The sequence below is a fragment of the Lutjanus erythropterus genome, chromosome 5, assembly GCF_056507025.1.
Source record: "Lutjanus erythropterus isolate fLutEry1 chromosome 5, fLutEry1.hap2, whole genome shotgun sequence".
Classification (NCBI taxonomy): Eukaryota; Metazoa; Chordata; class Actinopteri; order Lutjaniformes; family Lutjanidae; genus Lutjanus; species Lutjanus erythropterus.
This window is the reverse complement of record NC_139321.1, coordinates 17,104,404-17,117,185: the sequence shown is the minus strand read 5'-3', so window position 1 is coordinate 17,117,185 and position 12,782 is coordinate 17,104,404. Positions and strand designations below refer to the sequence as shown.

The window sequence follows — 12,782 nt, the reverse complement described above, 5'->3', positions numbered from 1 at the left end:
GAGCTAGAGACCCCTTTGAAACAAGATGATGCATCTCAAGGGGTTTATCCCACCATTATATAATGAATTTGATTTGGATAAAATTAGATATCAAGGTGCAGTAAAGGCCTGTGTTCCCTCTATCCTGATCTCTGTATAAGATTTAACTCTGTGTGCTGCCCTCTCGCTACTGTTGACCTCCGTGAGGCCAAACGCTGTATTCTCATACGCCCGCCTGGCTCGGCCCGGGGTGGTAAAGTGGGTGATTAGGGGATTGAGGTCAACTTTCTCCATTGGTCTCAGGGAAGTTGCTTTGATCTGCTGAGTAGGCATTCTTCTCTCTTTTCTCTGTGTTCTCTGTCCAGCACCGTCACCGCCGAGGAGGACAAGGGAGGCTGTTAACCCACCTCGGGCCACTCCTCGGCCTCGCTGCTCCTCCACTCTCCCCCTGTATACTCTCTCCTCCTCCTCCTCCTTCTCCCACCCCACCACCACCAACAGCCTTTGGAGGCTCAGGCGGATGGTGGCGGTGGTACCTTTCACTTCCCGAAATCTGAGAGGCGGAGAGCTGTCATTTGCCAATTTGGCCTGAATGGGGCGGACAGCGGATTGAATGTCGTTTTCCCACCAGGCTGCGCCATCCAGACCAGCAGGGGAGGGAGGGGGCTGCAGGGAGCGGGGTGTAATGCTAGAGTAAAATTAGAGCTTTGATGGCAGCTAATAGTGTGTGATGGGTGGCGCTGACGTGGACTTCCAGTAAAGACGCCACAGGTTCCCTCTCTCTCGCTCTCTAGCTTTCTGTCTGTCTCTCTGTCTCCCTGTCTCTCTCCCTGTCTCTCTGCTTCTCTCTGTCTTGCAGCCAAGCCCTGACACACCTAAAAGATTATGCGGCCCTGCCCTCTTTCTCAGAGCTGTAATTTCTCCCTGATCAATGTAATTATACATCTCCAACTCCAAGCCTGCCCGTGTCAAAGGGCCAGACCGGTCCTGTTTCTCCCTACACCTTCTTCTCACACTCACACACACACACACACACACACACACACACACACACACAGACACACACACACACAGATAGAGAGAAAGAGAGAGATCAGCCTTTGACCAACTGAAACCACTGCAGAACAAGACGAGAAAAAGAAAACTTTACGTTAGTATATGATGCTGAAAGTGCTGAAATTATTAATCATTACATTCTGTTAGGGGTCGTGTAGACCTTCATAGCTCATGAAACAAACTTAACATTTGTTTTATGAATTATAACCCTGATTTTGAACGTGTTAAAATTATGCATAGTTGCAAGATTTGAAAAAAATATCATATTGTGATTATTTTTTAGAGATATTTCAATATGATTCCTGATTAGTGGAAATGGTCATTTTTGCATCACAGTTTTAATTTTCACTGAAAAACGACCAAAATCATAATGATGTAGGGCTACTACATGCTACATGATGCTACTGTCGATTAAACTACCCAACAGTAGGGCTGGGCGATGAGGACAAAATTAAATATCACAATATTTTTGATTAAATAGCTTAATATTGATATTGCAAAAGTAGGGATGTCGGGATGACTATTGATTCTTTCACAAAATAAGAACACAGTTTGATTTTTGATAAATAAACATCAGTAAATAATGACTAAGTGGGTAAAGACAAATATTAGAACAGCTAGAACAGTCTTGTAAGTTCAGAAAATGACATTATGCAAAGCATGACTTTACTTAATGCAGCCTTTAAAACCAGGAAATGACACATATCATGATATAACAATATCTGAGCTCTAAAATGATATTTAGACTCATATGACATGTTTTCTTACATCTGGAGAACAAGCTGTGTAGGACAGCGCAGCTCTGCAGCACTACAGTGCTTCATTATAATGCTGTTTTGTCACATATTTTTCATTTGTCAAAATAATGTAGCTTCTGCAGTTTGGATGTTACAGTGTTACAGTTTCTATCAGTTTTTTGATAAGAGGTCTTGCAGGAAAGTAGAACTTTCTGAGATCTAGTCCACCCCAAACCATCCGTCTAGTCTTTGTCTAAGAATGACTTTTTGATTATATGACATATAGAACATGAAATATTTTCTTATGCTCTTTATGATCATATCTGTATTTTGTCACCACTGGCAAATGTGCAAGCTCGGTTTGTGACAGAGGGAAAAGTTGGTTTTAATAAGGTCAAAAGAACAGAAAAAAAAATTGAAAATTAATCTAAATTATAAGTATTTTCTGCTTTTCTTTGTCATTTATGATCGTAAATGAAGAGTCTTTGGGTTTTGGACTGTTGTGTGGACCATTTTCTGAGAATTTATAGACTAAGCATTTATTTGTGAAAATAACTGGAAGATTAATCAATAATAAGCCAATTATTTTGCAGAATAAAACGGCTCTGGCATTTCAAGAGGGGGCATTTGGCTGTTAAAACTGATGATCAGGCACTGCATTAGCTGCAGTGTTGGTAGGTTTATTGCAACAGTGGATTTAATCAAGTGCAACAGCACTTGTCAAGGTCTAAGTAGATTTTTATGTTGAGTCTCAGAATATGGGATAGCTATATGTGCACTGTTGACTACTTAAAGTTTATGGTATTGTGATAAGTCACTAAATGAGTGGCTGTATTTGTGTTGAGCTGGATGGGAAGAGTCTCAGGTACTGCAGCTGTTTCCTCCAGGGCGGTTTTTAAAATCCACATTAATCACTCAGACCCTCCCTCACTCCCACCCTGTTGCCCACCGAGAGACACGAGGATGCGCGAAACACAACACTGGGAGCCGCCTCAGGGCTACCAGGCACACATTCACACATTCACACATTCACTCACACACACACACACACACTACATTACATTAGGTGTTTTGATAGCAGCCGAGGCACGAGCAGCACTGTGATGCTCTGACATATGGAAGCTTAAAGGCTTCTTAAATATCCATATCAATCTGCACGCTTGTCAGCCTGACAATGACGGAAACAGAACACCATTAGCAGCGTCAGGCGGTATCATCCTCATCTGTGCAACATTAGAGAAATAGATAAAGGACATTCCTCTGGACACTAGCCAAGAGAATTAATTTTGGTTGTAATATTTGACTGTTAGTGCTGAGTTTTGGCTTTGACACACGTGTTCTTGGGTTAATTTTTTTAAACAACTCTACTGTCTTGTTTGGTTTAAGAGTCAGAAACATAATCTCCTGTTTTAAGCCGGATCTGATTGCCTTGATTTCATTGTTCTGCCCCTTCTTGGTGGTAATGTGTATATGCTTGTGACTGTGTGAGGTGATGTGTCCTCTTCCTGCTGCTGCACAGAAAGCATTGTACTCTGCTCTCCCGGGATGGGGAGATGTTTTGTTTTTCGAGCTCTTTCACACACAAGCTCTCCCTCTTTTTTTTTTTTTTTTTTTTTTTTTAAACACAATAGCCCTCTCTCCTCTCACCCAGCGTGGCAACCCTTTCAAAACGGGAAGCTCCAGGTCAGTTTCCCTTGCCAAGTTTTGCAGCCTGCCATGTTGTCTATTCTGCTCAGCTATTTAAAAAATGTTGAATATCAACAATGGCTTTCACTGCTGCATTGTCAACTTTTGTATGAAGCAATCTTGGCTGAATGAGATGGGTCCCAGAGCAGGGAGAGCTCAGCTGCAGTGTGCACTACCACACCACGCCATGCAGTGACTGGCCGGCTCTGTCGCTCTTTAGATTTCTCTGCTGCTGCACCGGTGGAACAGAGAGCGGTGGTGGTGCTCCCGACTGAATGGTTGGACTCTGGGCTGTGGATGTCACTGCTATCTTCCAGTCCATGGTCCAGCTCTTGGGCCTGCTGACAGCCAGCTGTTGAAGGTGTGTCTAACAGAGGGACTGGGAAGCAGCAGCAGCAGCAGCAGCAGCAGCAGCAGCCTCGGGGACCAGTCAGAGCTTTGGTGAGTGTCCTCAATTTTCTGGCCAGAGTGGGAGGAGGGTAGAAGTAAAGAGAGGAGAGGAGAGGGGGGAGGGAGCGGGGGGCGTTCAGGGAGATGGTGCAGGGAGCTTTGTGTCCTGTGAGATGTGTTTACTGTCACTAGAGCTGCAGCGATTAATCGATTCATCAGTTTGAGTGCGATTTAAAAGAAAAAAAAAGTCAAAATACTCTCATTCCAGCTTCTTAAATGTAAATATTTTCTGCTTTCTTTCCACCTTTATGACAGTAAATTGAATATCTGTGTTGTGGACAAAACAAGACATTTGAAGATGTCGTCGTGGGCATTTTTCACTACTTTCTGACATTTAATGGACCAAACAACTAACTAATTAATCAGGAAAACTATCCATAGATCAATCAACAATAAAAATAATTGTTAGTTGCAGCCCTAAATGTTTTGTACATCATATTCAGACGTTACACACTCATTGTCAGCTCCAGAGCTGCAATGATAAGTCAGTTATTGGTTAGTTGTCAACTAATAAATTAATCATCAACTATTTTGATAATCAATCATTTTGAGAATTTTTTTGAATTTCAGCTTCTTAAATGTAAATATTTCCTGGTTTCTTTAGTCCTCTGACTGAATATTTTTGAGTTGTGGAGAAAACAAGTTATTTGAGGACGTTGCTTTGAGCATTTTTTACTATTTTGTGACATTTTAGAGGCCAGACAACTAATTGATTAATCAAGAAAATAAGCAACAGATTAATCAACAGTGAAAATAATCATTAATTGCTGCCCTAACTGGTATTGATATGTGCTACACATTGTCTGATTTAACTGGTGGAAGTTATTTTTAAAGACAAGACATGTCACCTGTTGGTTTAAATGTGTGATCAGATACAGTAGAATTAAAAATAAATGAGTAGAAGTTTGAGATTAACTCGTGGAAAATGTAAACTCTTGTGTCCTGTTGCAGAAAAGAAAAAAAAAATACTGACACAGCCTCAAGAAATTCTTTTATTTTCCAACGACAACCACATTGATGCTTTAACAACTCCCCACAACGCTAAAAGTCCCGTCTGATACGCACACTGGAACCATCAGCGACTTTCTTATGTGTTTGCACAAGCACGTACATCTATGTTTGTGTAGGTGAAGAGAAAGATGAAAGCAGGAACGAGAGCTTGCTTCCAGATAATGGTAGCTCAGGCTCTTTGTCCTGCTGTCAGCCAGGAGAGGAGTGAGGCTGGAAATCGCTCCAATGCAGCGGCAACATCTTGTATGTTTCATTGACATATCAGTCTGAAGGGCAATGAGCCGTCGCCTCTGTGCTCCTCTGGCCTCTGTGTGTGTGTGTGTGTGTGTGTGTGTTTGTACATGGGGGTGTGTGTGTATAAATAGGTGGAACACCAAGGTGTATTTCTTTATTGGTAGCTGTGTTAGTGAAAAGCGAAACTTGATTTAATGGACATGGAGTAAAACCTTATTATTGGACTGAGCAGCTGAGAACATTAAGTATCTATGTCAATGATAAGTTTTTTTGTTTTTTTATGCTTTTAACTTTTTTGCTTTTTCTACCTTTTGTACATCATATTCAGAGGTTATAGCAACAAGAGAGCCGAGACGCTAAAATATAGAATCAAACAACCACCTTAGGGATATAAATATATAGTTCAATCAAAAGGAGCTTCTTTGAAATGTAAAAATGTATTTCTCATATTGCCACACAGCCAGCTTCAAAATGCACTGATCCACATTTTTTACCATTTTCTAACATTTTATGGTCTACACAACTAATCGATTATTTGAGAAAATAATTGGCATATTAATAGATTAAGAAAATAATTGATAATTGCCGCCCTATTCAGCGTGTAACTTGTATATAACTTGCAGATTATTTGGTCTGGAAATTGGATTCAATTGTCAATCAGTTAGTTGTCAACTATTAAATTAATTGTCAACTGTTTTAAGAAAAAATGTCCAAATTCTCTGATTACTGCTTGTTAAATGTGAATATTTTTATGACAGTAAAATGAATATCTCTGGGTTGTGGACAAAAGAAAATATTTGAGCATCTCATCATCATTTTTTGGAAAATTTCATGGTCACGGTCCAACAAATCCTTTACTAATCAAGGAGTTGATTGACAGGTCAGTTGATAATGAAAATATTCAGTAGCTGCAGCCCTGTATGCAGCGTGTAATTTCATAATATTTGGTTTGTAAATTGAATTTAGCAGTCACACTGAATACTGCAGCAATTAGTTGATTAATCGATCAGGTGTCAACAATTAAATTAATCGCTAGCTATTTTGATAATTAATGAATCTGAGCCATAAAAAATGTCCAAATTATGTGATACCAGCTTCTTAAATGTGAATATTTTCTGGTTTCTTTACTCCTTTATGGCAGTAAACTGAATATCTTTGAGGACAAAATATAAAAATATTTGAGGATGTCATCTTGGGCTTTGGGAATCACCGATCAACATTTTTCACAATTTTCTGACATTTTATGGATTGAACAAAATCGATTAATCGAGAAAATGATCGACAGATTAACTGACAATGAAAATAACTGTTATTTGCAGCCACGTGTGCTCCTCAAAGTTTGTTGTAGTTCCAGAGGAGACGTTTAGGGCACTTTATGCAGCAGCAGAGTGCAAAAATATTCTCTTATTATTATTTATGCTGTGAGAAAAATCTTTTCATTAATAGAGAAAATGACTGTCAGATTTATCTATAATGAAAATAATCAATAGTTACACCCTTATCCAGTACGTAATTTCATAATATTTGGTTTGTAAATTGGTTTTGTCTGTCACACTGAACACCGTTTTTTAAATTGGATATTGATTCTTTGATTCTTTGAACTGGGTCTAAATTTTTAACATGCTCTCATTATCATTTAGACACACATTCCTCATATAATAATTAGTTAATGCAGTAAAAAAGAACTGACCTCTTACCAAACCTTTTTACCTGGACGCTCTAAACGTTACAGTCCCAGTAAACACAGCAGAGACATCCTACCTTCTTGAGGACCTGTGTTGTCCTCTGTCTCACCTCCCCGAGCTCAACCCAGGGCAAGGTGACCAAATTCATCTCCGACCAGCCCCATCCATTATCTTGTCAACACAGTCAGCTTCCCACCTTAGTTTGCTCTTCTCCCAGAAGACTCACTCTAATGAAATACGCAATAATCACCGTACTCATCTCGTCATGCTCAAGGTAATTAATATATTTAGAGGGCGATGGCTAACTCTTAATTAAATTATGCCTCTTTTAATGAGACCTTGACTGGGACTAAATTTATGACCACTATCTGCTTTATCGAGTGCTTTGCACGCAACAAAGATTTGTCATTTTCTCCCAAATCACAGCTAGATTACACACAATGGTACTCATGATTTATATATCAATTTATGCTTGTTTGTTTCTTTATTTAAGGTTTAATAAATTACCTCTTATAATTACCTAACCTAGTTTTGGGTTCCTAAAAGCCCCCAATTAATGCTCAGCACCGTATCGCTGTTACATATTCATTTTGGGGAGAATACAGATAACAACTTGGTGGCATTAATCATATTACAAAATTGGGTGTATTTAATTAATTAAAGTTACACTGCAAATTAATTGTGCATTCTCACAATATTATCTTAAGCTAATGAAGGCCTGACAAAGAGACTGTTTCATTTTTTAAAAGAGAGCTAGATTAGTGGGATCTCAATTATGTGCTAAAACAAAAGAGGGCTGCTTGCTTGGGCATGGCGCAAAGCAAAAAGTGACGATTCAGCACTTTCTCCCAAACAAAAAACGGAGAAAGTTTCCATTGTTTTTGGAAAAAAACTGAACATGGCAATGATTCAAAAGATACATGGAAAATAATGAGCGCTGTAATTAGCCAGTCAGGCAATAACAGTATTTAAAATGATCATCATATAGAGGTGCTTGATAATGCCATTCACAGGCAGGCAGCAGTTTCCAAGCAGCACACATCTGCTCGCTGACAGACTAACATAACTTAGATGCTGCTGCAAAAGAAGCATTTTGAGGCCTCATTTAAACTGTGCTCTCTTTTGTTGCACATACACAGTATTTATTCAGAGTGCATTTTGAAAAACACTGTGCAACAAACCCTTGAAACCAGCAAATAAAATGTCTCTATCGCCGTAAGAATAAAGGATTTGTTTTAACTTAAAAAAAAGTTAGTATCTAGGCTGCCTTAAAGTTTTAAGTCAACTGAATTTGAAAAGAAAAGTTGGCTGCTTTTATAATGATTCAAAACAAATGATCTTCCCTAGTCAAATAAACTTGATTTTACTTCAGTTGTACTTGAGAAGACAGGTTCAATGAACTTGGAATATTAAGTTGAAACAACAACTCTTCAGTCACACTGATGAACATTACATTCATTTAATGTTTTCATTATTGTGAGAACAAGCTACCATTTTTTCTTCATGTATGTTTTCTTCAAATGATAAAAAAGAAGGGTCTCAGGATTCAGTTTTAATTCTCAGATAATGCATGCTGGGAAGTCTTCTGATATGCTGATCATGTTAACTTAGAAACTTAATTACATGAGTTGACTGAAATCTGTACATTGCATTGATTTTAACCCACTGTTTCAAATCAAAAGAATTCAAGTTAGAAGAACTCAAATTTTTAAGTTCTGGGGTGGAAATATATGCTAGAACTTCAGTTAATCATGTTAGTTAAGTTGAATTAGGTTTAATAAATATAATTTGTATATTTATGTTACGATAATGAGACTAGATGAGTTGATTTTACTAAATTCCTATACTAATTTTGCAGTGGGCTAAACGTAGATTACACAGAGGTTTGAGTGTAGGTCTGCAACTAATTATTCTTTTCTTTATTGGATTATTCTCACTATGAAACAATTAATATTTTAGTCAATAATATGTCAAATTGTGAAAATTTGCTCATCACATTTTCCCAAAGCTCAAAGTGACATCTTCAAATTACTTTTCTTTGTCCAACCAACAATCGAAAACAAAAGATTCTTCATTTACTATCATAAATGACAAAGAAAAACAACAAAACCTTGTATTTAGGAAGCTGGGGCCAGCAAATGTTTCACAGTTTTGCTTGGAAAAATGACTGAAACAATTACTTGATTATAATATAAAATAGTTGGGAACTAAATTTCTTTCAGTTGACTAATCGATTAATCGACTAATCGTCATTGCAACCCTATTGGTGTGTGAGCTGAGTTTCATTTTAGGAGGTTTAAGCAGCGGATACACACTCGATGCTTAATCCAGCCTCACCCAGTGGCTCAGAAGCAAAACCATATTTATTGAAATTTTCTGCTTAATTTAAACTGAATTGAAATTAGCTTTCAATGGATAGGAGCTTTATAATTCACCGTAATTTAGTGTTTTATTTTTCATTTAACGCATCATATACCAAATATTTTAATATGAATGTTTCTCCTAATCTGCTAAGTAAACGTAAAGAGTCTTTGTCTCAGAAATGACTTCAAGGAGCTCATAATCATTGTATATTCATTTAAAAATGATTCCATCGATGTCCTCTCCTCCTCTGTGATACAATTTCATTTGCTTTTAGCTTCATTAGTCAATAACCACCGCAAAAAAAATGCTTGTGTCAATTATGGGAACTCCAAGGGTCAGTGAGTATATGAATTTTTAACTGCACACTGCTGCACATGATTACATTGAGTGGTCTTGTAAGAATGATTAACCTCGGCATGAACAATTCTGCATGCACTTATGTGTCGAGCATACTTGATCGAATGCGTTTGAAATGTGCATCCCGACACGATAAGCAGCTACAACCCCTGAGAAGAGGTGATGAAGTGAAAAACTATTCCCTCGGCTAAGTGAGATGGAGCAGAGTGTTGGGTGGTCACGCCTTGTCTGCTCATGACAGTGGCGGGTTAAAGAGATTACACTGGGTCTGTGTCAGCAGCCTTGGCCTTGCTCACACAGGAACATAATGAGGAGGGACATGCTTGGCCTGCCGGGGAGAAAAAGAGGCTAAAGTTTTGAAGCATTCTTCACAGACAGGCAGCTACAGGAGGCAAACAGCTTCTTGCATGTTGTTTTACAAGCCGAGGTCAATAAGTAAAGACGGTTACATTCCACAGAGCTGAACAAGGTGGCTGCTGAGTGCGGGACATCTCTCCCGCCATCACCACAATGAAAACACAAATTGCTCTGCTACAGTGGAGGCAAGAATGCAGCGTTCTCCATTAGCCCCCGAGTCCTCCTCCTCACAGACTTGCAGCAACACTCCACTAAAGCTCTCCTTAAAAATCGATGCATCTGTCCTCTGAGTGTGTTTTTTTTTGCTTCTTTTGAAGGTTTGAGTGACAGTCCCTTCACCTAATGACTGAACATAGACGCTTTAATCGGCCCACAGTAAAGAGGTGATCGTCGGGGTTGCATTTCAACATGTGGTGAGTTTACTAATCCGTCTGCTTCATGATAAAGTAAAACTCCACGCATACAGACGTTTAATGGTGCAACAATCGAGGGAAAGTGAGCAGCTCTTAAGGAAATCACTTTTCTCTCGAAGATCATAAACTTGGCCTCCGTTTATAACACTTCTTCTGTGTCCTCTCTGTCAGAGATCAATGAACACACCATCCTCAACACATCTAATTATTCATCTCAAGGATTTCATCCTTTATCTGGACTAAATTAGCACATATTTTTTGGGAAATATAAATATTTAATATCCCATCATCATAAAAGGAAACTTAATTAGATGAAAAAATCCACAGGTCTTTTCCAGTTATATTAATTTGTTTTTTGCTTAAAGAGATGCAACGATTAATCAATTCCTTATCAACTATCGCCGTCTATTTTGATAGTTGATTAATTATCATTTGAGCTGTAAGGAAAAAGAGGGAAAAAGTCAAAACTCTGATTCCAGGTTTTTAAGTGTGAATATAATAATAATAATGTGACATTTTATGGACCAAACAACTAAATAGAGAATTTTCTCCTTTAACTAAAGATTAATCGAGAAAATGATCAGCAAGTTAATTGATAATGAAAATAACTGATAATTGCAGCCTCACAGCATGTAATTTCATATGATTTGTTTTGTGTGTTTGTCACACTGAACAGTAGAGTAGAAAAAAGGAGTTGATTAAGAGTCAAAAGTCTCTGATTTCAGCTTCTTAAATGTGAATCTTTTCTGTTTTTTTTTTTTTTTTAGTTCTCTATGACAGTAAACTGAATGTCATAGAGACATTTTGGGACATTATCTTGGGCTTTTTGGAAACACTGGTCAACATTTTTCACCGTTGTCTGACATTTATGGATCGAAAACTAATCGATTAATCGAGAAAATAATCGACAGTGAAAATAATTGTGAGTTGCAGCCCTATTTGCTTCTCAAACAGTTTGTCGTAGTTCCAGAGGAGATGTTTTGGGAACTTAATGCAGCTGCAGAGTGCAAACATATTCTCATATTATTATGTATGCCTTGAGAAAAGTCCCTTACATTGATAACGTTTCAAAAGAAACTCTCTCCAATTCCTAACGGATCATGTCGAGCTTCTAAGACGCTGTCAGTAAGTGGTGGTGGAAAAAGTACTCAGATCTTTTCAAAGTTTTGGTAGGAGCGATTCCTGCACTGAAGTTGAGTTTATTTGGGGTACTCACTAGGCACTTTATTTTAAAACCAGTAAACCCATGGTTATGTTGGACCTTAAAACAAACAAACTCCAGGTGTTTGACCATGCTGTGACAATAAAGCCATTTTATGCCTTGGAGTTTTTATTTATTTATTTGCAATTTTTGCATATTCAGATCATTTACTTAAGTAAAAACAGTAGAACCACGTCATAAAAATGCTGTTACAAGCCATCAAAATATTCTGAACTTAGCAGGAGTAAAAGTACACATTATGCAGAATATACTATTTCCCAATAATATTATTTATCATTGGATTGTAATTATTGATGCATTAATAGCTTCATCACTTTAACGTTGCAGCTGGGAAAAATAAAACTCCTTTTAGATACTTTGTTGATTATATTTTGTGTTATTATTTAAATTTGTAACGCAAAAGCAAAAATATATTTCACTCTTAATAGAAAGTAGCAGAAATGGAAAAACTCCAAAACAGTGAAAGTACCTCAGAGTATATCAGCACTTGTGTAAATATACAATTACTTTCCACAGCTGTCAGTAAGTAATTAGGGTTCTAACCCCGAAGGGGTAGAACCCTTCTAAGATTGTACCGGTTTATTATTATTTTTTGTTGTCTGCCACTTGAGCTCAAATTCCCGTGAGCTGGAATGAGCCAGAAACCTGAAACTTGGCTCATTGATTGGAAATGATGTGCATCAACTTTTATTAAAATATGAGCCCAGTCGGCCACATGGTGGCGCTGTAATTAAGGCTTAAAAATGACTTTTTGGAGAGGCCACGCCCCTCACACCATAAGTCTGATTGACTTGAAATTTGACACACAGGTCCAGCTCAATGTCCTCTACAAAAAAGCCTCTAGGACCATGAAGGTCCGTCATACTACGTTTTTTGCTAATTTGCATAATTTGAAAAACAGTAAAATGACATAAACTTTTACAATTTTGACTCCATCAACACCAAATTTGGTACAGAGCTTTGGGGGATGACCAGAGACATTTCTATTACAAATGAGCCAGATTGATCAAAAAACACGGCCGCCGCGGACCAATGAATCTTCGCTGTGGGCGGAGCTTAGAATTGATTGGCCATAACTCCCACACCCTTTGACCTATCATCACCAAACTTGGTGGATAGGTCCAAAATGAGACTTGGCAGCTGCCTACCAAAGCATTTTGAGCTCAGCCTATAGGGGGCGCTATAAATGCCACACATCTGTATCTCAAAGACCGTTGGATGGAATTTCACC

The 12,782-nt window shown here is 38.2% G+C and overlaps 1 long non-coding RNA gene across 1 annotated transcript in view; it reads left to right on the top strand.

Moving 5' to 3' along the window:
• LOC146326617 (uncharacterized) overlaps positions 1 to 12,782 on the top strand; it is a 42,684-nt gene that overhangs the window by 6,727 nt on the left and 23,175 nt on the right. The window contains exon 2 of the long non-coding RNA XR_014770574.1: positions 10,234 to 10,329. This is a non-coding gene — a long non-coding RNA (uncharacterized LOC146326617). The remainder of the gene's footprint in view (positions 1 to 10,233; positions 10,330 to 12,782) is intronic.